Source organism: Corapipo altera, unplaced genomic scaffold, assembly GCF_003945725.1.
Source record: "Corapipo altera isolate COAL_440 unplaced genomic scaffold, ASM394572v1 0, whole genome shotgun sequence".
NCBI classification, from domain to species: Eukaryota; Metazoa; Chordata; class Aves; order Passeriformes; family Pipridae; genus Corapipo; species Corapipo altera.
The window spans coordinates 42040975-42064525 of record NW_020884872.1 but is presented as its reverse complement, the minus strand read 5'-3'; the positions used below and the strand labels follow the sequence as shown (position 1 = coordinate 42064525).

General features: G+C 37.0%; 1 protein-coding gene across 1 annotated transcript in view; it reads left to right on the top strand.

The window, feature by feature from the left end:
• Nucleotides 1–23551, top strand: part of GPC6 (glypican 6) — a 539625-nt gene that overhangs the window by 185673 nt on the left and 330401 nt on the right. The gene's annotated exons all lie outside the window — the stretch shown is intronic.

Below are 23551 nucleotides of genomic sequence, written 5' to 3'. Positions count from 1 at the left end.
AGTTCTTTTGCAGAAGCCTTTGTCCATTGTCTGGTTGGGAACAGAGGGGGATCTTCTAGCTGCAACATCACAGGCTTAAAAGCTTTCTCCTTTCTATTTGTGGACCCATTATCTCACTGAACTGCCACTGCTACAGAGAAATGTTGAGCCTACACCTTAAACACCATGAGGAGATTCACTAATGAGAAAGTTGGTAACAACATATCCTTCAGGCCTTTAATTTACTTTTTCATTGTATTCTGGACCATTTCTGTAGAGGAGTTGGTGGGTCACACATGCAGAAGGATTTTTTCCCTCTCTAATATCAGGGACACATCCTTTTTAAAGATTTCTCTTCAGAGAGGTTATAATGTCTGAAAACAATGCAGTCAGTGTATTCCTTGCAAAGGAGCTACACTCCCCTCTTTTTCAAATTAAGTATGCACTCAAGCACACTAAAAGTAGGCAAAGTGTTGCAAACATTTTCCTCTTGCAGTAGTATTTTTCAATTTTGTAATTTCCTTGTCAGTGACATTATAATTTAATAAGTCCCATTTAGATAAATGAGGAAGGATTGTGGTTAAGACATCTTATTTTTGTAATTTTTTTCTGTTGTATTTCAATTGTAAGCAGACATAGTTGCTTCCATCTATTTTAAGTTTTATTATGCCATTTTAGTTGAATAGTATTTTCATAATCTCTAAGTCCAATTACAGTTCTTAATTTTCAGAGCTTTTCAAAAGTTTCTATTTCTCATTCTCATGCATTAAAAATTTGTCAGTGCTATGTTGCTATGCTGCTTAAATCTCCAATCTCCATTCAAAGTAGTATATTTTCACTGACTTGAATAGACCAGGTCTAAATTCTATATATGCTTTAGAAAGCTGCATATGCATATAACCAAAAAAGTAGTTATAGTATTTCTTAAAGTGAAAAATTTAATTCTTAAAATAAACCTATTTATTCATTAATATAGAAGAACCTAGAATGTGTCAAGTAGGAAGGGACGCTTGAAAATCATCGAGTTCAACTCCCTGCCACTCACAGGACTGCCTAAACTAAACCATATGACTGAAAGCATCATCCAGACATTACTTGAACTCTGACAGGCTTCATTCCATGATCTCTTCCCTGGGGAGACTGTTCCAGTGACCGAGCACCCTCCCAGTGAAGAACCTTTCTGTAATGTCCAATCCAAACTTGCCCTGATGCTGCTTCAATATATAGTATTCAATATACAACATCAGAACTGCCTTTTTGGGTACATTGAAGGTCTGTTTAGTTGATTTTGCCTTAATGCCTAGTAGTTTAAAGGTCAGCAGAGGAGCAGAGCTTCTCAATTAGCATACTTTCTTAAGCTGTAGGTAGGAGATGTTTATGGACTTTTTGAACTACAGGCTCAGCAATAATTGGTAACATTTTCTACCACCTATTTTTCCAGTAGCTTGTCAGATTCTAAAAACCCAGCTTTTCTTCCTTGTTGCCAGTTGGTGGGGGGGAAAAAAAGAAAGTATGCTATCCTTTCCTTTTTCTCTGTAAAAATGTAACATATTAAAATGTTAATGGTTTTTAATTTATTCAATTTTTCTTAATTTTTTTTCTGGATAAAAGAAATAAGTAAAAAAAAAAAACACAACAAAACACCAAGCCTGTTGTGATTTAGTATATAATGTTAAACTAGAGAAACTACTGAAAATATTTCTGAAGTTGCTGCTCTCTGTGATTACCAATAATGTGATAGAAAAGATGTATGCATACTTTTCATGTTCATCTTTTACTGTGCCTGAGCTCTGGATACTTTGTAAGAAAATAATGCTAAGTTATTCTTTCTGACTCTAAACAAAGCATTCTCAGTAATCATAATACTCTCTTTGAACTGTCACTGAGTTCAAAGTGGAGAATATAAGCAAAAAAACACGTAGGGAGAATAAAGGAATTAAATTTTTTAAATTGAAGGGTCTATGCGATTTTCCAGAATATATGATTCCTGAAATACTTTCCCCAGATATATTAATAGCTGAGTTACAACAATTTTAAGGCTAATTGTGCTGGGAATTTTTCTTTTCATTAAATAAGGAAGTGTTCTGGACCAAACATGGCATGTTTAAAATAGAATTAGTTCCCAAGAAAAGATTAAGACTGAAGCTAAGGGTATTTCAAAAGATAATCTAAGTACCTAACTGGGTGCAAAATTGCCAAAAATATTGTACTAGTTGGTAAGTGCAGTGCTGATTCTCTAACATGAGTGTTATCCCATCAGTTTGGCATTCCAACCAAAGGAAATATTTCCTGGAAACATTTTCTTTCCATTTCTTTTAATTAAAATATATAGAAAACAGGAGAAAACAAAAAAAAAAGGCACATTTTTTGTGTTCCATGAGCATAACTTCACAAGTCTGCTTTTGCCAATGTCATGTGTTAACCTGGGTAAATTTACGAGAACATGTGAGTTTAATAGGAAAACACAAATAATGAAGTACAACTGGTCAGTCCTGTTCAAAAACACAGGCTTTAGGCAGCTGTCCATTACCCCACTGCTGCTCGGAGCTCTGATTCAATCCCAGGCAGACAGTTACATCTTCGTTTTCTCCTGTGCTAAGTCTGGCTCACTAGGAACAGCAACTGGTACAACAGAGTATTTTGTTTAGAGTGATCTAGGGTTTTAGTTATTGTTTGCTAGTTTTCCTTTTCTCTAAGTTTGAAAGTTTTGTGGTTTGGGTTTTTTTTGTCTTATTTGGGCACTTTCTTCCCATTGTATACTGGGATAAGGACAAGAAGAATTGTTAAGAGTTTGACTTTGACTTTCACAGTTGCAAATTCATGCTACTGGCAACGAAAGTAATTTTTATACCATGAGTAAAGTGAAGCTTAGCTGAGGGGGATCATTAAGAGCAGTTAGTGATTTTGTAGTGGCATAAACATCAAAGATTTGTGATCTAGCCACTAAGAACTTATTTCATTAATACATTTGAATGTTAATTACCATTTATTACAAAATAAAAAGAGGCTGTTACAATACTTTTCTCATTGTTTGGCATAGGCTATATATCTCCTTCTTTTTAAACCAATTAAAACCATTCATCCCCTGAATATTATTAAATTATGTTAATATCAGACTTCCTATTAGGAACTTGGTGATATATGGGCAAAATGAAATAAATTCAGTAATACAATTATAAGGTAAAACCCAAGATAAGTAGTGAAAAGCATTCTCTAGTTATTGCCTGTGATTACTTCTACTCACAGAATGCCAGGCCACTGCTTTTCGAATATGCTGAATCAATATTCTTACAAACTCTGCTTTTCATGGCTTATAAATAAACATTCAACAGTTTGTGAGAGACATAAATAAAGGCCAATATTGAATGACACATTGATTCAGACTGTAATTATTGCAGTGGGGGAGAGAATATGACATAGTGATAAGTCAGGTAATTAAAGCCAAAACAAATTGTACTTTGAAGCTGGAAAATGTGATTTGCAGGGTGTGACAAATAAAGAGCTATGTGTCTTGTATATTTTAACTTCATTGGCTGAAGAGATTTGGCTTGTTAAAGCCAGAGAGGGAAAGGAGATCTAAAAAGAACTATATTTTTCAGTAGAATTTAATCCTTGGTTCAAATTGTTGGTTTACGAACGGCCCAGCAGAGCAAGCATAGCTTTTATCATTGCATCTGTGTCTATTGTTTTAAGGTTTTTAAAGTCATTCATTGTTTGAGTTTTAATTGAGTTGATATATCTTTCCAAGAACTGGATCATACCATGACATGAATGAGGCCACATTCTTTTTTCCTTTTCTTGTCCCTTGGTGTTTCTCAGGTGGAGAGTCCAGGGATTATCCAGCCAGGGGAGTTTCAGAGCTCTGAGGTGTCTGTGGCACAAATGCAAGAGTGAATTGTATCCACACTGGAGTGCTTTCTGGGAAGTATTCTTTCAATTGAGGTTCTTTAGCTGTGCAGGTTATCTTTTCTCCTTTCTTGGAAAGAAAAGGCACATAAACTGATCTAGTTAATTGCAGACATTTCATGGAAAAATAAAACAGATGCCTTCCAGATATCCCAGACTTACTGCAGATGCCCTAATCTGTTTTCCGCTTTGTGTGCACTGGAAACATCAGATGTTCCAGAAGAGCAGCTCAGGAGAAAAGGCCTAAAATGAAACAGCAGCTTCAACAAAAGGAAAAAGGAGGTAGGAAGTCTGCAAAAGCTGTGACCTATGTCCTACCTATTAGAATTGTCAGATATAATCCAGCCTGGCCTCTCTGTTTCATAGGTCCTTAAATTTCATTCAGCTACCTTTGTATTGAACTTAATAACCCAAATTTAACTGAGTCATGCTGCTCAATAAGACAGTCAGTCTTGCTCTGTGTCCCTGTAGGTATAAAACCAGCCTGGTTTATTTCTACTATGTGCCACTTCTCATCTCAAAATCTGAAGTAGTCCTGTGGTTTTGGATTTTTTTGTATCATTCATAGGCAAAGATCTTCTGATTACAGTGCTTTTGCTCAGTTTGTGGGGTTTTTTTTTAAATGCCTATTGCATAGAAAATACCCTTTAGTTCAGCTTTACATGAAACTTCTACCTATATGTTAAGAACCATAATGTAATTATTTTAGTTTAACAATGCCATTAAACACTGTCATGACACATCAGAAAATGAATTAATTGAATTGAGCTTTTCTTTAGAATTGCTGAAATGCTTATTTTACAAAAACCTTTAAAGTTCTCACACCAGTTGTGCTTAGTGCCTACAAAAGATGTTGGTACAGCACCTGCAGAAGCTGTATTAGAGAAAATTTAGAACATTTTAAGAGGTATTCTTAGGAAAAAAGGATGTATCCCAATGCATGATACACAGTCAATTCATAATAAAAATAATAGTAAAGAAGCAAAGCTCACCTAGGAGCTTGCTGACCCTGCTAGATTTCAAAATTCTGTAATTAATCTTACAACAGGTTTTACATTTTTGCTGTTTTAACACAGGAGAGTGAAAAAAAAATCAGAAGAATCAAATGGAAATAGGAAGGAGATTAAAAAGTCTGAAGGATAAGCAATGCAAGGAGATCTATATCATCTTGCAACTTGCTGACTTTTTAGAATTACTCTTTTTACAGATTGTCTTAATCCTATTTTAAAGGCAGCTTATGGAAGCACTGTTTTCCAATCATGATTTGAGAAAAGCGATTCATTTTATTTCTCAGGTGAGCCATAAGCAAAAAAAAACTAATAGGTTATTCAGCCTTCAGGTTTCTACAGAAAACATTAGTCAAGGAAGTATCTGATTTACCTAAAACATATCAGGAATACTAACTGGAATTTAATGCATATCTGCTTGAGGGTTACAGTCAACAAAGTCATCAGTGACACATTGAAAAAGTTAAATTTCTTTGAGATTTTCAAATAATGAAGTCTGAAATCAGCAATGTGGATCTAAGTTCAATTCTCAGTTATTCAGGGGTCAGTGGCAGTTGACTTCATTATCTGCTTAGGTCTTGCATCTCAAAATAAATCTCAAACAAAAAGAAAAGAATACAAAATGAAGCATTTCATTGTTAGGAAAATAGTTCTGTTCATCTGTAAAAATTTAGACTTACCCACATCATCCAGCATCTGTTTCTTACGGAAGTTTTTTTTTATGAAACAAGCTTGCTGAGTTTTTTCCATAATCTTTTTTGAAAATGAAATGTCACTTTTGTTCAGTCCACATGTTTAAGACTATCATTGCTTTTTCTTCTTCTCTTTTCCTCCTTCTCCTTTTATCTTTTAAGCCCTTAGGAACAATTCAATTCTTAAGTAAAATTTAAATGTACCAGACAAAACTGGAAAAAGTAGAGCTTTGAATAAAACAGGAGGATTTAGCTGACCTCAGCTATACACCTCTCACCTTTATGTGGCCAAGAACAGAAACTAAGAATACGGAGAGAGGATTTTAATTCAAGACATGCCTGCTTGTCCTTCCTAATTGTTTGCCATCTTTCAGCCACTGGTGTACAAGATTTTGCCTTTCCCCAACATTGCAGTGCAGTTTTAGCCTGCAAACAACTTCCCCAATCTTGAAAATTGTTTTTCATTTAAAACTCCCAGAGATGTTTTGATGTTCGTGTCAATCCCAGTACTGTGCAAGTCTAACTTCTGGTCTTCAATTTCTGAAGATTGAGCAATTTTGTATGAACATACCTGTGGAAAAATTACTAGGTTTCTTCAGGAAGCATGTACAGACTGTCTACTTAACCCCTGCTTACACAATCTTCAGTATCATCAAACAACAGAATAACATCTACTCTTGCCTATTGTGGTTTTAATCTCATAATTCTTTCAGTGATGTTCATATGTTTGCATAATCTGTAGATTCAAAAGCTAATGTGTATAAGACAATATCTGGCAAGTTGATAAAGTTAAGCAGGGCTAGTACACTCTAACTGTGTAGTTAGAGTAGAGAGAAAATGTCAAACTGTTCTTAGCAATTTGCTGGCTCAACGGTGTCACCACTCTGCGTCGCTGTTATGGAACACTGGATCAGCTATTATGAACCCTGTTTTTCAGAAATGTCCCAAAACAAGTGAATGCGTATGGATCTCAGATCTTTGTCTTCTCTTCCTGGGGAATTCAATAATTGACCTCCTTTGGTCTGTGGCATCTAAGCTGCATTAACTCAAACCAGCTCAAACCTAGAAGCCATAGAAGCATATGAGGAAAAGCTTCTCAGCTCAACTACCATCTACTTTTAGGTCTGTGGTCTTCTTCTATGAGAATCAGATTGGAGCAAGTCTGACTTAATTCTCACCTGTAAATATGTGGTGTCTAACTTGTCTCTTTCACTATGCCTTAAACAAACTCCTCCTTCTGTATCCCACACCCAAAACTGGTAAGCTCTTGCCATGTTTGCAATTTTTTCCTGTCAGAGGACTATGTTCTTTTCAGATCTGGCCACAATGCCTTTTATACTTGTCTATTTCCTAGTTGATGAGGGAACCGCTAGAAGTATTTATTTGTCTCATTTCTTCAGGCTATATCTATTATTTTGTTGTTGCTTTACCTAATTATATTAATATTAGAGTGCCAGTCAATCCATTGTTTATTTGAATAAACTACTTAATTTTGTGCACTGTTGTGGAAAGGATAGCATGAATGAAAAAAGAAATCAGTTCTCTTTCAGTCTGAGTGTTAGTTTTGAATTTACACTGACATTTTCTTTGAATAAGGTGTGGCTATTTTAACAGTTAGTATGAAATCCCACAGAGAGACAGCTTAGGGCACACTGCTGCCTTTAGTCCTGGAGATTTTAAGGTAAACTTCAACAGAGTAACCTGCTACCACATAGAGCATAGGAAGACAGAACCAAAAGATGTTCAGAAAGCTTCTGGCAACATATCCCACATGAGTAAGATGTAGTTTTGTCAGAAAAATAAGCTCCTGTGTATCTTTCATCATCACACATCTGCTTGTAAGGAACAGTGCACATCTGCTTTTCAAGGACAACATATAGAAACCAAACCATAGGACAAACTGCTGTCAGAAACTTCTGCACTGATCGTCAAACTGAAGTTTTTTTGGGAACCCTCAGAATATTTTCTGGCCATAAGTACATGGTTAAAGAAATCTCTCAATTCAATACAACATTTTTATTGTTACACAATTGTATGTAGCATTCAGCATTCAAAACTATGATAGAATATACCAAGTGGAGATTAATATAATTCAGGTTTTCACTTAAATCAGAGTTAAATTTTGGGTGAAAAATATTTGCAAATTTATTTGTGTTCTGGAGTTTTCAAACACAACAGAGGAATTTAGCTGCCAATCTTTTCCACTGTGCATTTACTTTTTCCTTCATATGGTTACAAGAATATATATGTATAATATAAAAAAGTGTCAATAATGTGAAATAGTAATTTATACAATAAATTTTATTACAATTAAAAAAAAGAGGGAAAGGGGCAGGGAGACAGAGAGTAACATGTTAAAACAAATATGGCTCAGCTGTCTTATTTTTACCCTGTTTCATGGTTAAAACCCAGCCAGCAACCAAGCCCCAGGAGCCTCTCACTCACTCCACACCAGCAGGATTGAGAAGAGAATTGGAAGGGTAAAAGCCTGAAAACTCGTGGGTTGAGATAAAGACAGTTAAATAGGGAGAGTAAAAACTGTGAACAATAGCAAAGCAAAACAAGGAATTAATTCACTGCTTCCCATGGGCAGGCAGGTGTTCAGCCATCTCCAGGATACCAGGGCCCCATTACACCTAAAGGTTACCTGGGAGGACAAACACCATCACTCCAAATGTCCCCCCCTTCCTCCTTCTTCCCACTACTTTGTATACTGAGCATGATGTCATATGGTGCAGAAAGGGACCTGGGGGTCCTGGTCCATGGCAAGTTGAATAGGAGTCAGCAATGCCCTGGCAGCCAGGAGGGCCAGCTGTGTCCTGGAAACATCAGGCAAAGCATCGCCAGCCAGTTGAGGGAGGAGATTGTCTCGCTCTGCTCTGCACTGGGGGGGGCCTCACCTTGAATATTGTGTGCAGTTTTGGGCACTGCAACATAAGAAAGATATTAAGCTGTTAGAGAGTGTCCAAAGGAAGGCAATGAAAATGGTGAAGGGCCTTGAGGGGAAGCCGTGTGAGGAGCGGCTGAGGTCACTTGGTCTGTTCAGCCTGGAGAAGAGGAGACTGAGGGGAGACTTCATTGCAGTCTACAACTTCCTCGTGAGAGGAAGAAGAGGGGCAGTTACTGATCTCTTCTCTGTGGTGACCAGTGACAGGACCCAAGGGAATGGCCTGAAGTTGTGTCAGGGGAGTTTTAGATTGGATGTTAGAAAAAGGTTCTTCATCCAGAGGGTGGTTGGGCACTGGAACAGGCTCTCCAGGGCACTGGTCATAGCACCAAACCTGACAGAGTTCGAGAAACGTTTGGGTGATACTCTCAGACACATTATATGACTCTTGGGGATGGTCCTGTAAAGGGTTAAGATTTGGACTAGATGATCCTTGAGGGTCCCTTCTAACTCTGTATATTCTGTGATTCTGTGAAGTTGGAGTCACCTGTCTGAGCTGTGACTTCTCCCAGTCTCCCATGTACCCCCAGTCTCCTAGCCACCTGACTCTTAAGAAAGCATCCTATGACCATACCTTATTTTCAGTCTGATTCCCCAGAACTGCTTCTGAGAGAAATGTCATCTAGACTTAGACTAGTACTGAAGCACTGTGAAGGTACATATATCACTGCAGTGCATATTTTTATTTGTAAATGTCTATTTTCTATTTAAAATTCAGTCTGTGCCTCTCTCTCCGTTCTCCTACTTTCACTCCTTTTCACTGAATCAGTAAAAAGTAACTTAGCCATTGACTTCAGTCTGAACTTGATTAGGGTCTGATTGTTCAGATTTATATAAAATCAGGTAGAAAACAATTTTTAAGGCAGAGGTCTTTACAGGGAGATTGAAGCACTTAATGATGGAAACTTATTGCTGAGGAAATTTGGGTGGAATGACAGATTTTCAGTCATGAAATGACCTTTTAAAGGCATACGAACAGCACTACGAGTAAACATAGCTAAAATGTTTACAGACTATCAGTTTATGTAGTATAATTCAAAAAATCGTCATCAGTCAAATTTCACATGTGATTTTCTTTAACACATTGTAAAAGTTTAATACACTTCTGAAGTGTATAGCCTTACCTGCCAGAGATATGCTCCAAACTGGGCAAGCACAGTGCTCGCAGTCCCTAAAGGCAATTTCTGTGCCCTTGGCAATTAATTACAAACAGAGAAGCAGAAGAGGTTACATACATGAAGAACATGAACAAAATTCACTTCTCCAAATGACTTAGCACATTCGTGCTCACTCTAGTGAGTCAACTGGCTGCCAGGATTTGGTTTCCATCTAGAAATTAGTGCAGGCATAACGCATCTATAGAGCACTGGAAAGAGTCTATCTATGCAAATGGATTGGGATCCATCATCTTCTTTTTACTCATCAGTAATTTATTTCTAAAAAACTTTTTTCTCTATGAGTTAAAATGGCCTATAAGCCGTTTTTTGAACAATAGTTATAGAGTGACAACACAAAACACTATGTAAAAGAAGTGTTGGAAGAGAAGGCCCTGCTAGAAACTGTTTGGACCTTTCTCTTTTATCATCCCATCTGGAGAGATTCAGTGTTACGAGAGCACTCCCTTAGAAAATATAAATACACTGGGAGGTTTATAAGCCAAGACTGGTGGACAGCAAACTGAATATGGGCTGGCAGTGTGCAGAGGTGGCCAAGAAAGCCAGTGACATCCTGACTTGTGTCAGAAATAGTGTGTCCAGCAGGACCAGGGCAGTGATTGTTTCCCTGTACTTTACAGTACTGAGGCCACACCTCCAATCCTGTGTTTTGGGCCCCTCACTACAAGAAAAACATTGAGGTGCTGAGTGAGTCCAAAGAAAGGCAACGAATCTGGTGAAGTATCTGGAACACAAGTCTTATGAGGAGCAGCTGAGAGAGCTGCAGGTGTTTAGCCTGGAGATAAGGAGGGGGAGACCGTATCACTCTCTAAACTGAGAGCAGATTGTAGTGAGGTGAGGATCAGTCTCTTCTTCCAAGTAACAAGCAATAGGATGAGAGGAAATATCCTCATTTTGCATTAGGGAAAGTTTAGATTGGATATTAGGAAAATTTTCTTGATAGAAAGGGTTGTCAAGCATTGGGGACAGTCTGCCCATGGAAGTGTTTCAGTCAAAACGTATAGATTTGGCACTCAGGGACATGGTTTACTGGTGGACTTGGCAGTGTTAGGTTAATGGTTGGACTCAGTGATCCTAAAGGTCTTTCCCAACCCAAACAATTCTATGATTCTATCATTCTATACACATAAAACAAATAATAAAAAAAAAAAACAAGAAAAAACCAGAAACAACCCCCCCATTTTAATAAGACTTGACAAATATATTGTATTAATAGTGCTGATATTGTGAGGTAGAACCTATACAGTGGGGTGTGTAAAGCAGTAAGTTATTCTTATTGCTATATTGCGTAGAAGAGACTGTCAGTGGAAATGTGTTAACTAAATGTATTGAATTATTTTTCTTTTTTACAATCAAAATTCTTTTCCTGATGACTGCATATTGGTCCTTGTGAGGAGTAAGTACCTATCAAGGAAAGATCAGATTTCTATAGACTGCATGAGCTTACTGCTTAATCAAGTGATAATCTATTTCAACACATTTTTCTCTTGTTCTATCTTCACATTCATGCACGTATTCACACACACACACACACACACACACACACACACCCCTATATACAGATTCACATAGTGGCATGTTGGCAACTAAAGCAGTGGGAGAACTTACTGTGTTATAGGAGAGATGCACTGGGCGATCTTCCTTTGCACAGTTTTATAGTTGTTGAAGTTCACTAACCTCAGGTTATTCAAATATATTTCAGAATACTAATAGAAAGAGAGGACTAGAGTGTATATAACCCTATGGACACCCAATCTAACTGCAGGTAATAGCATACAAATGATACTATTTGAGCTTGTAATGCCTGTGTGTTGTTACATCTGTTGGATATTTATGTGTATATCATGAAATGTTGATATATTTATACATAGATCACAGAAATCACTATTTGGTCCAGTATCTTTAGAGGCAATTTTAATACAGAGGAAAACATTCACTCAACCAGTACAGAAAATTACTTTAGGTTTTCCATACTGTGTAGATTTAGCTTTTGTAGCTTTATTTTTGCCTTTTGGGGTCAAAGCTAAAGCATTGCTAAGAGTCACATTTTCTTGCTCATTTTTATCAGTGACTAAGGACTAAAGTATTTTATGCTGTCAAGTTGACATCCTTTAAAAACAGTGAGAATAAACAAATGCATTCTAATGGAACTATTTTTCACTATTATCTTTTTACCTAAATGTATTTGCACCATCATCCAAAAAGCCTCAGAAGTAAAATGTTTCCTAAATGCTCTAAGATACTCAAATATAATGCTATGTTTAATGTGAAAGTGGGAAATGGACAGGGGTTTAGAAAAATGGAAGTTTTGGCAGATGAAAATGCTTATAAATGTATTTATAAGCAAGAAAAGTTATGGGCTTGTAATACAGAGAATATTATATGAGTTGAGAAGTTGCTAAGAAGCATGAAGCTTGATGTGGAAAAAATAGAGGAGAGATGTTCTTGGAAGCTAAGATCAAGAGTGATATTTAATAGCAAGAAATTTATATCACGTAAGATAGGCATTTGTATGAGAAAAATTCAAAATAGAATGACCTGATGCTGTTTCTACAGTCTCTGCAGAAAACTGGGCATCTCCAGGGGGAAATCACATCTTATACAGGTTAAATCATGTTCTAGAACTGCCAGTCTCTCTCCAGCAAAGGAGAGGGAACAGAGAGAACTACTAGTAGCCATTCAATGCATGGACCAGCCCATAACTAGTCCAAGGTAAAACTGCCTGTTAATGTGGACATCCCGTGAATTTAATGAAACTTCCTCTACACCCAAAGATGAAAATTACCTAAGATGTTCTTGCCTAAGGTGTTCTTCCATTTATCATGGAAGTCTTATGTTCTTTCCTTTCCTTTTTGCTCAACTGGAGAAAACACACCTGTGCATTTTACATGTGAACTTTTCTTTTTTTTTAATGAACTTTTACTTCATGTTTTTAAATGACTCTTTTATTTATTTATCATGCTTAGCATTTCATTAGAGAAGTCAAGAATAGTGTTCATATACTTCTTAGGAGCCCAGAAGGCTAGTTTTGCCTCACATATAAATCTATTGTAGTTATTTCTTACAAAAAAAAAAAAAAAAAAAAAAAAACAAACAAAAAAACAACCCCACCTGATAAAATTCAGATTTTTAGTTTATTCTTTATTACCCCTATCCATCCAGTTATTTAATATCTCAATGATTTTGCTAATTTTGCAGATGATGGATAAAGATTAAAAAAAGGTAGAATCAACCTTAATTTCTTTATATGTAAAATGTGGTGCTTCATAATTCATTTTCCTGAAGTCAGACTTGAAAAGTGGAGTGCTGCTGAATTGGAATGGAAAATGTCCTCTTTAATCTGTTGCTTCAGGTCCAGGTTATTCATTATTGGAATAAGGAGATCTTGTAAATTAAAGAACATGTGATATGACAAAAGAGGAAGTCTCTGGTTTATAGAGTTCAGCTGCTATGCATACTTGTAATAGAATTGCAGTTTGATTTTCTTAGCAATCATTAGGGAAAAGAACTTCTAAACTAAATATTACAACATAACTACAAATGTAATATGTAAGAAACAGCTGTTGGTTAATACCTTCTGAGATGAGAAATGTCTGATTATAGAATTTTTTTCAGCATTAGTACTACGGACTTACTCTTTTCTCAAGATAGGAACCTATACCCCAGTACAGAACTAATTTTGTTCTGATTGCTGTCAAAGGTATTTCCTGATTTTTTGGCATGAGATATAAAGGGTGGTCAAAGGGCAATAATGGTGGAAAAAAAGTGAAAATTTCTATTCCCCGTTCCTTTACTGTGAAAGTGGATCAGAAAGGCTTTGGTATGTATCAGCCAAAAAGCATCCAAGAACTGTTCTTGTCAATAAAATAGTAGTGTTTGCTTCTGGTAGTATCTGAAAACAGATGTAATTTGAACTGTTAGTACAGGTATTTTTTTCTAAATGTCAGATTATTTAAAGCATATGTCTGCAGTAAAAAAAAAAAAAAAAAAAAAAAAAACAAAAAAACCTAAAAATTGTGCAGATGAATGTGTTACTTGAATATCAATATAGTTCTGCCTTTGTATTTTTAATTTCCCAAATGCTTATGCTCCATTTAGCCAGGTAGATTTGCCTATGAATATTTTTCACTTTGAGGAAAGTGATTGTTTTTTACCCTGGGACCATAATTTTCTTTAGGTGGTTTTTTTGGTTGGTTGGTTGGTTGGTTTTTGTCTTTTTTTTTGTTTTGAGTTGTTTGGGTTTTTTGGTTGTTTTTTTTTTTTTTTTTTTTTTAAGAATTGATAGATTGCTGGGTTTTCCTGTTTGTTACAGAATATGAAATGAACCTGGCAAAGGAGTTATATCCTCAGTAAATATGAACAGCCATTTTTGGGATGTTCTTGAATATTTTAATGGGTCTCATCTCAAAGCATGCGGTTCAGCTAATGAAGGAATTGACTGAATTTTTCCATAAATTTTATTCTGGTGTAGTGAGAAAGGTGTAAATCTACTGTGAGATAAATCTCTTTCACCTCAGGAAGGTGTGGAGATGGTAGGCTGTATAATTTCAGCCCCCAGTTCATGAGATCCAAAAGGGACCTGTAGTTGGAGGTAACAGCCTACACTAGAATGGCCATATTGCAAGAGGGAAGGATCTGTTTCATCACATAGTCTAATCTCTGCATTTTATCAGTCACACTACTTCAGAATGTAGTGGGACTTAAGGGTAGTTACAAAGTTTTTTGTCACTCTGATAATATTATATATGTTCAGTAATAGAGTTTCAACCATTTACTCAAGAGACTAAAACTTTACATTGCACCAAAGTTTAATTTCTGAGCTAGACATTAGTTACACAAATTGAAAGATTTCTTACCTATTTTTTTCTGAAATGGTGAAAAAATGTATTCCTGTTTCTCTTACTTGTTTTATAGTCTTTATGCTAGTTTTAGTGTATATTTTGCATCAAAGGAAAAAATATCTCAGCAGTCCTACTAAACTAAGAAATTAAGAATTTTAGATGAAATCTGATCTTTACTGGCTTATTTATTTTCGTAGAGGTTTATTCAGAATCACATTTCTCCAAACGTGGAGGCCTCTTGGGTTAGACTATCTTGTCTGGTTCATTAAGTAAAAGTGTGCTACTTTATGTAACAGAATTTCAGACGATCCTAACTTTAGGTTAACCAAGGTACCTATGTTTGGAGTACATTTGTCATAGGCTTCTTCAATAAGCAATGAAAAGAGACAAGCATCTCCAGAAAGCAGTTCTCATCTCCAGTCTCATCAGTTGATCTCAGGATGTTGCTTTTTTCTTTACCAGCCATAGAGAAGAAAATAACTCTTCTTTACATTCTTTACCTATATGCACAATATTAGATGGGAAAAAATCCAGTCTGTCGACATTAATTTGCAATATAATATTTTTTAGCTATTAAGCCAGATATTGTTGGGATTTTATCATAAAAACTTATATTTAGCTACTCTCTCCTAATTAAATGACAAATACAATTGTTAACAATATTTTATTCTGCATTTATTAGTTAGTTATTTTGGAAATTATTTCTGAAAGGAGAACAGACCAAGACAATGATTTTCTGTATAAATCAGCTGGTTTAAAGGCAGCAAATGTAACATTTTCATGCAGTTTAGTATTCTGGTGTATTAGCAGAGTTGACTGAATAATAAAAAATAGATTGGTGAATATGTTTGAGTAAAAGTAGACGGATTTTCCTTTATTGAAATGAGTATATCTGAAAATGCTTTGTAATCCTCAGTTTTGTAAATTGTAAATGAGTTAATCAAAGTATTTATGTGAAGAACCTGCTGTTAGTTGGTCAGCAGCTGAAGAATTTTTCTTTAAAGTAAAAGGTCTAAATACATAGCTGACTAGTCAGACATACCATTATCCAATTAAAGTACAGAGTCTATAAATAAGTCAACCATAGACATAATTTCTAAATTATGGTTGCAAATGCTATTGAAAAAGGGGGGAGGACATCAACACAAATAGAAATTTATCAGCATTAGAAAAACATCCTGAATCTTATAGCCTGTACAACTTGCAGTGATATTTCATCAGATATCCTGATTAGGGTTATGACACAGAGTGCCAATGTGGTTCTAGCAATGAAACTTGTTTAGTAATATATTTTCTGTCTTTATCACGTTCTGTATCTTGTATTCTCCCTGTTGCTTCCCCACATCCCAGATAACTCAAACAGTAAGTAAGTTGCCTTTTTTTTTTTTTTTTTTAAAGAAAGAACTTGATAACTCAACCAAATTTAGATGGCTTATTGACTGGGAGCTCAGTTACTTAAAATCAGCGCTGTGGGTAAAAATCGCATGTAGCAGTGCTGCTACATGCAGGTAAGTCACAAAATGGATAAAGCTCAAGACATGACTTTATGCAATACTACTGCAGTACCTCACTTGTTGACCATATTGGAAGTGCTTAGATTTTATTAATCTTTTTCCTCCTGACTTTTGGTGTGTTCGTGGTTAACATTCTGCAATTAGCACAGAGGTCTTTGTAGCACTTACATGAAAAGCATAACATTAGCATGAGTGTTAAGCATCCTGGGAATATAGTTCGTGTCTGTCCAACTTCAGAATTTATCTTGCTGGGAAGGTTTTTAAAACACAACTTTAAAGAGTTATATAAGAAGTTATGTAAGTACATAAAAGAATACATAACTTTGGTTGGCAGAGAAAGTCATGACCAACAGGAACTGTAAACATGACTAAGGTGTGAATATCGTAACTATTGAAATATCTTTTTGATACCTAGTATCCCATAATCAGTCACAGCATGTACTTGGACTAAAATTTTTCTCAAGCAAGTGTAATCTGTGAGTCTGGGCTCTGTTACTACAGCATATATGAGACAGTTTTCTCCCGTAAACATATTTGAGCACATGAATACTGAGACTTTTGCTTCAAATGCTGGACATGTGTGTTCTTCAGAGGCTGCTCAGGGTACCTACAGCATTTCCTCTCTTGATGATTTTTGAGTGATCTTGAGAGTCCAGAAAGGTCCTAGCTGACTGGGAGCTGGTGAACGTTGCCCAAGTTTTCAAGAAGGGTAAGAAGGAGGACTCCAGAAACTACAGGCCTGTCAGTCTCACTTCAGTGCCTGGTAAAGTTATGGAGAAGATTATTCTGGAAGGTATTGAAAAACCCCTAAAAGACAACACACTTGTTGGTCACAATCAGCACAGCTTCATGAGAGGAAAGTCCTGGTTATCCAACCTGATTTCCATTTATGACAAGGTAACCCACCTAGTTGATCAAGGGAAGCCACCTGAGGTAATCTTTTTGGATTTCAGTAAAGCTTTTGATACTATCTCTCACAGGATTGTTCTAGACAAAATGTCCAGCACACAGCTGGATAAATACATCATGTGGTGGATGAGCAATTGGCTCACGGGTCAAGCACAGAGGGTAACTGTGTATGGGGGAACATCAGACTGGTGACCTGTCACTAGTGGGGGCTAGTCTTAGGCCTCCATCTTAGGCCCTGTGCTCTTCAACATTTTCATAAAAGACTTGGATGCAGGACTGGAAGGGATACTAAGCAAGTTTGCAGATGATACAAAACTGGGAGGAGCTGTTGACTCTCTTGAAGGCAGGGAGGTCCTGCAGAGAGACCTTGACAAATGAGAGGACTGGTCAATCACCAACCATATGAAGTTCAACAAGGGGAAGTGCCAGATTCTGCACCTGAGATGAGGCAGCCCTGGGGAATGAGATGCTGGAAAGCAGTGACACGGAAAGGGACTTGGGGTCCTGGTTGATGGCAAGTTGAATAGGAGTCAGCAGTGCCCTGGCAGCCAGGAGGGCCAACCATGTCGTGGAGGGCATCAGGCAAAGCCCTGGCAGCCGGTTGAGGGAGGGGACTGTCCCGCTCTGCTCTGGACTGGTGCGGCCTCACCTTGAATATTGTGTGCAGTTTTGGGCACCACAATGTAAGAAATATATGAAGCTGTTAGAGAGTGTCCAAAGGAGGGCAATGAAAATGGTGAAGGGCCTTGAGGGGAAGCTGTATGAGGAGTGGCTGAGGTCACTTGGTCTGTTCAACCTGGAGAAGAGGAGACTGAGGGGAGACCTCATTGCAGTTACAACTTCCTTGTGAGGGGAAGAGGAGGGGCAGTCACTGATCTCTGTGGTGACCAGTGACAGGACCCAAGGGAATGGCCTGAAGTTGTGTCAGGGGAGTTTTAGATTGGATGTTAGAAAAAGGTTCTTCATCCAGAGGGTGGTTGGGCACTGGAACAGGCTCCCCAGGGCACTGGTCACAGCACAAAACTTGACAGGGTTCAAGAAGTGTTTGGATGATACTCTCAGGCTCACGGTGTGACTCTTGGGGATGGACCTGTGCGGGGCCAGGAATTGGACTTGGTGCTCCTTGTGGGTTCCTTCCAATTTGGCATATTCTGTGATTCTCTGATTTCAACCACACTCTGGCAGAGTGAAGTGCCTGAAACCACCATGTCATCCTCTCTTCTATTGTTCCTTTATCTCATTTTGGCTTGGGCCTTCGGCACTTCTATGCCACTCTCTGAAAAAACACTGCTCTTCATATAGATAGGACGGCCTTGGCAGTGCAATATACTCTCACTACCTCAACCCACAGTTGACTGGCAGCTGTGTCCTGGAAAACTGGCATATTACCTTGCAAGGGGCATATTGCCATCCACAGAAAATCCGGCACCTCAGCAGCAAAATTATCACAAATGAATATCAGCTGTTAACATTCAAGGACTGATTCCAAGTCATTGGGGTTGGCTAGAAGCATGAAGTCTTTATTCTCGTTATTGCTAAATGCAGAAGTCTCTTTTGCACACAGCCTGCTGTCTTTCACATAAATAAGTCTAAATTGAAGAGTAATTCTCCATACAATATTTACAGCACAGATATCTGTACTCTTTCATAAATAGAGATATACAATTTTCAGGAATTTTTTTAATTGAAAAATCAGAAAAATATGTTGAACATTTTTGGCTTTGATGTCTTATCTTAGCCATGTTTTGGAGAAGCAGTCTGTGGTCAGTAGTGAATTAGCCCATTATCAAGGTTAATAAATGAATGTTTCATACCTACCACTGTCTTTTCAGAACAAAAGGTAGGACAGAAATCAATGATCTGAGTCTTACCCATAGTCATGGGTGCAGACCATACCTTTTTTAATCAGATAATGCAATGAAATAATGCAATTAAAACCATATGGCAGGCAAACATATGTACCATTTAAAAATCCGATTTTGATCTGCAAAATGTGCCAGAAGGTGTTTTGAATTACTTTTTCTTCACAGATTTATTTATCACATTTAATCCATTTTAGCAGATATCTTAAAATAAAGTAGAAGGAACTCTGAATTAGCATACCTGAATGTTAAAATAAGCTCACTTTGGCTCTTAATGAAGATTCACTGAGCCAGGGTCCCTACATAGTTCAGTCTTTTCTCCAGATGAATGGAACATTTGCAATAAAGATTAGGATGCTGCACTGAACAACTGTGGAGACCTGAAAGGAAGAACAAGATTGAATTCATTCTCCCACATTTCTGTGCAGTTTTAGGGCTAAGAGAGTGAAAAATACCAGTCTTTGATTTTGCTTACCAGACAAATATGTCACTGGATGTGTAAAGCTGGCTGGAATGTTAATACCATGCTGACATTTTTGCATACTGTATTCTCAGACTGGAAATGAACTTTGATTTATCACAACGTTTTTAGGTCAAATAAATTTTCTAAATACTACCTCCATTTTTACTGGGCAACTGAAAAAGTCTCTTTTCCCTGTGACATGGTATTAGTTAGAAAACATGAAAGTCAAGGTTGGTTTTAAATTACTGGCTTCACATACTTTTATTATGAAAAAAGCTAATGAACTGCCCTCTCCTCTTTCCCCCAATTTTTTCAATATTATTGGAATATTTTAATTGTCTTTTCTTTTTTCAGGGTTACTTTTCCCAGGTACTTTTAGCCAGTCAGACACAGGTATAGAGATAAATAAAAAGAAGTGGGGGACTGAACACTGCCTCCAAAGTGGCACAGATTAACAGCTCACATTTACATGCTCCTGTTACTATGTAGAGCCTTACACATTTATGCAAAAACTAAATTTCTTTTTTCTAACACAGATGAGTAAGCTTGGGTCCTGCAGAAAAAAAAAAAAAAAGGAATGTTATATTCTGGTTTTCAGCACCTCTATATCTTTTCACAGCAAAATGTGTTGTCATGATCATCATGTTGAGTTTCGGCTGGGCTTTGTGTTGTAATTGCCAGCAGAGTAGTAATAAGCTGGCTGCCAACTGGGCTGAGAAAACTCACAGCAGGGTGGGCAAGTAGACAAGAACCCCATGTGGAAGGACACATCCGAAACACGGTTTTCATCCAGCCGCTCTGAGGACCTCTGGAGCGCAATCTCTCCAGCTGCAGATTTCTCACAAACACAGTGCAAACAGTATGAAATCTTTGGGCATTCTAGCAAGGAACAAATTTACAAAAGGGAAAGAATATGCTGTCAGCACTTTGCTCACAGTAGATAATAAGGTTAGGAGGAATCAGGATTAAAAGCCATAGGACTGTCATTTTTTGAAAATAACTAAAATGTCAGTAGGTGGAGGCGTTCAAGTTTATGCCCCCTTGTTTTATAAAGTCAACCCACAATACTAAACACACAAGGTGAACTCACTGTGAGAATTAGCATTCACTGCTTGCCAAGTTTTCCAAGCCTTTATTTCAGGGAGTGGAGATAGTGCTAATTGCAGGGAGGGGGCCTGTGCACCTGAGAAGATGTAGGAGTGATATTGTGTGTGGGTACCTATTACACATTCTAATGGGAAGGTTAAATGCTCTCTGCTCCCATCACAATAAATCCTTGTCTGTCTGGACCACTGAGCCTCTCCTCCAAGAGAGACATCATGCCTTTGGATAATTCTGGCAACATTTTAAAGCAAATTAGAGTTTGGCTTTGTGGCATTTTCCACACTATCCTCACACAGAAAGGATTATAACTCTTAATTATTTTATCTTTTAAAGAGAGAGATGAGTTATTCTGTACATTTCTTGATCCACTGCATAGATAGAAATACTGTTACCACAAGTTTACAAGACCTCTAAGGCTGATTAACTGCATATAAAATAGTAGCATGAGAGCATCCTGTTAAGAACAAAGAAACTATAAAATGATCCAGATGCAGCTGCATCTTAATATTACTTCATATGCTGGCTATTAAACGTCTTGCAAATGCTGTTGACTCCTTTTGAATGCACTTCTTGTTAACTGTACACTAATCCTATTTGTATTCAATGGCTATGTAAATTTCTTTTTATGGAGGTTGCTTTTATTTTCCTGGCAAATTGCATTTGTATGCAAGAGATCCTGATGATTTTATCATATGAGAAATCAATATATTACACACAGAGAGACATGACAATCAATGCAAAACAGTATTATGAATCTGAGACCCTTATATCTTCAAAGCAATAGAATAGTCTCTTAATAAACCTTTTCTTTGAATATGACATTCAAAGCATATTCTTTTGCTCTATTCAATGAGCATTCTGGTTTTTTGTACTTGCTGTTCTGTTTATGTTTGTAACGTGTCAGTATGTTGACTTTGTACATTAGTTCTGACCTGGCAAAAGACCTAAAAATCTGGGGTACTAATTCAGAACTAAGGACATCACAAATACTTTTTAAATCCGGGCCATGGCCTCCACAAATAGAATGTAATATGTATGTTGACTTTGCAGAAATAGATTTTTCTTTTTTAAGGTGAATAAGTTTTTTACTTTCACACAGTGGTTTTGGAGTGTTTAGCTACTATTCAGCAGAAAACACATAGAAAGAATTTTTTTCTACAACCAGTGATTCATGGCCTCTAGAATGCCAGGGTAAGATGGCATTGTTATCAGAAGTAATGTTAAATAATTAGTTCCCAGAGAGTATTGTCATGCTCATTGTTATGGCAGATTAGTAAGGATTAGAGATAAAATGTATTTAATTTTTTATTATATTAATAAAAAGTAAAAAGATTGCTAAGTCTAAATCTTTCATATTTTAAATAAAAACAATGGTTATTTTTTGAGGCTAGTGTGCTCAAGAATTGGGACTATTATGATATTTACAATAAAATTATTGAAGAAACATGACTGAATTATGTAAACTAATGTTATGTTAAAAATTAGATTTTTCTAGTGTTTAAGAAAAGCCTGAATCTCTCTAATGCGAAGTTTCACTCTTTTATTGTGTCGTGTTTTAGGAATGGTACTCCCCAATTCAGTGCTCCCACTGAAACTACGACTGCCACCTGTTCCTCCCTCTCCCTACCCCCACCATCCCCTGTGGTGGCTGGAGAGGAGAATCAGAGGTACAAAAGGTAAACATCACAGGTTGACATAAGAAGAATTTACTGGAAACAGCAGTGAGATAAGAAAACAAACAGTAACAGCAGCAATTTTAATGACAAAAGTGTACAAAAGAGAGTGATTCACATGCAACATGCTCACTGAGGAGCCCATTACCTGACCATAGCCCCACTACCAGAAGGGAGTCCTCACTGGAAGAGATTCCCTTCCTCCTGCCCCCAGCAATGACCTGAGGTGGTATAGAATAGTCTCTGGGTCCTAGCCAGACCCCCTCGTGGCTACTGCAAAACTCCTGGCTGGAGCCAGGACACATTTCAATCACTAGATTAAGATTCACTTTTGGGTATTACACAGATGCCATTAAGGCTAAGAGTTTTTAAAGCAGGTAGAGATTTGTGTGGTTCTGTCTGAGACACAACGGAAGTGGATTCCCTGCATACCAAAACTACTTGGTAGTTCCTAAAAATTAGGACTCTGAAATGTTTGTTGTCTGAGCATCTGTATCTTCTAATTGCGCTAAATTACTAGCTTGAGACAGAGGTGATTTTTTTTTCTCTAAAATATGTAGACCTTACTCTAGGAAACTCCAGACTATCTAGAATACAGGCATGCCTAGACTTCTTATCTCTATTTGTTTCACTAGGGCTTGCAAGCTGACCTGATAGTTTTGGAAAGTTCTCTTTCCCCTTATTTTGAAAGTATTTGCAAATTTACACATAACAGTCTCAGGGCATTTTTTTCTTTTCCACAACAGTTTGTTAACATGAGCATCAGGTTGGGATGTTTTAAGAACCAGCAGCTTGGTGGTTAAAGGGGGAGGATCTTAGAATAAAGCTTGTTTTGACTGATATGTCCTTTCTGGCTTGTTCTTCTTTGTTTCTCCTATGTCAATCCAAGCTAAAAACATAGAATTCTTACTGATTAGTTATGAATTGTTCTATCTGTAAAAATCAGGCTGGTGGCCTTAGAAAAACAGTGATGGATCTCTGTACAGAGAAAGCTTGTATAGCATGGGTATAGTGACAGAAATACAGCTTTTCACATGATTGTCTGTAAAATACAGAAGAAAATAGAGAAGGAGCATAGGGAACTCCCTGCCTATATGGAAAGTGCAGAAATAAGTCTTTTATTTCTGAAGAACAACAGCTAGCAACTTCTCAGCTCAGAGAGGTTGCACTAGATGAAAAGGATGGATTACTGACAAACCTGAACTGATTGTAAAATGAAAGAATAAAATTGCTTAGAAACAAGTGAATGTAACTGGGTTGTATTCAGTTCAGTCTGAAAAATATTTGGCCACATCCCAGTTTTAACTGAAAAATGTTCCCAGTATCCATGTATCCACAATACAAGAAAGATATTGAAAAAGTGATGAAGATTCAGAGGAATGTCATAATAATATTTAGAATTAATTAAAATATGTCCCATAGGAAGAGACTGAAGGAGTGAAGTCTATTTCTTTAAGAAAAAAAAAACAGTGTAAAAGG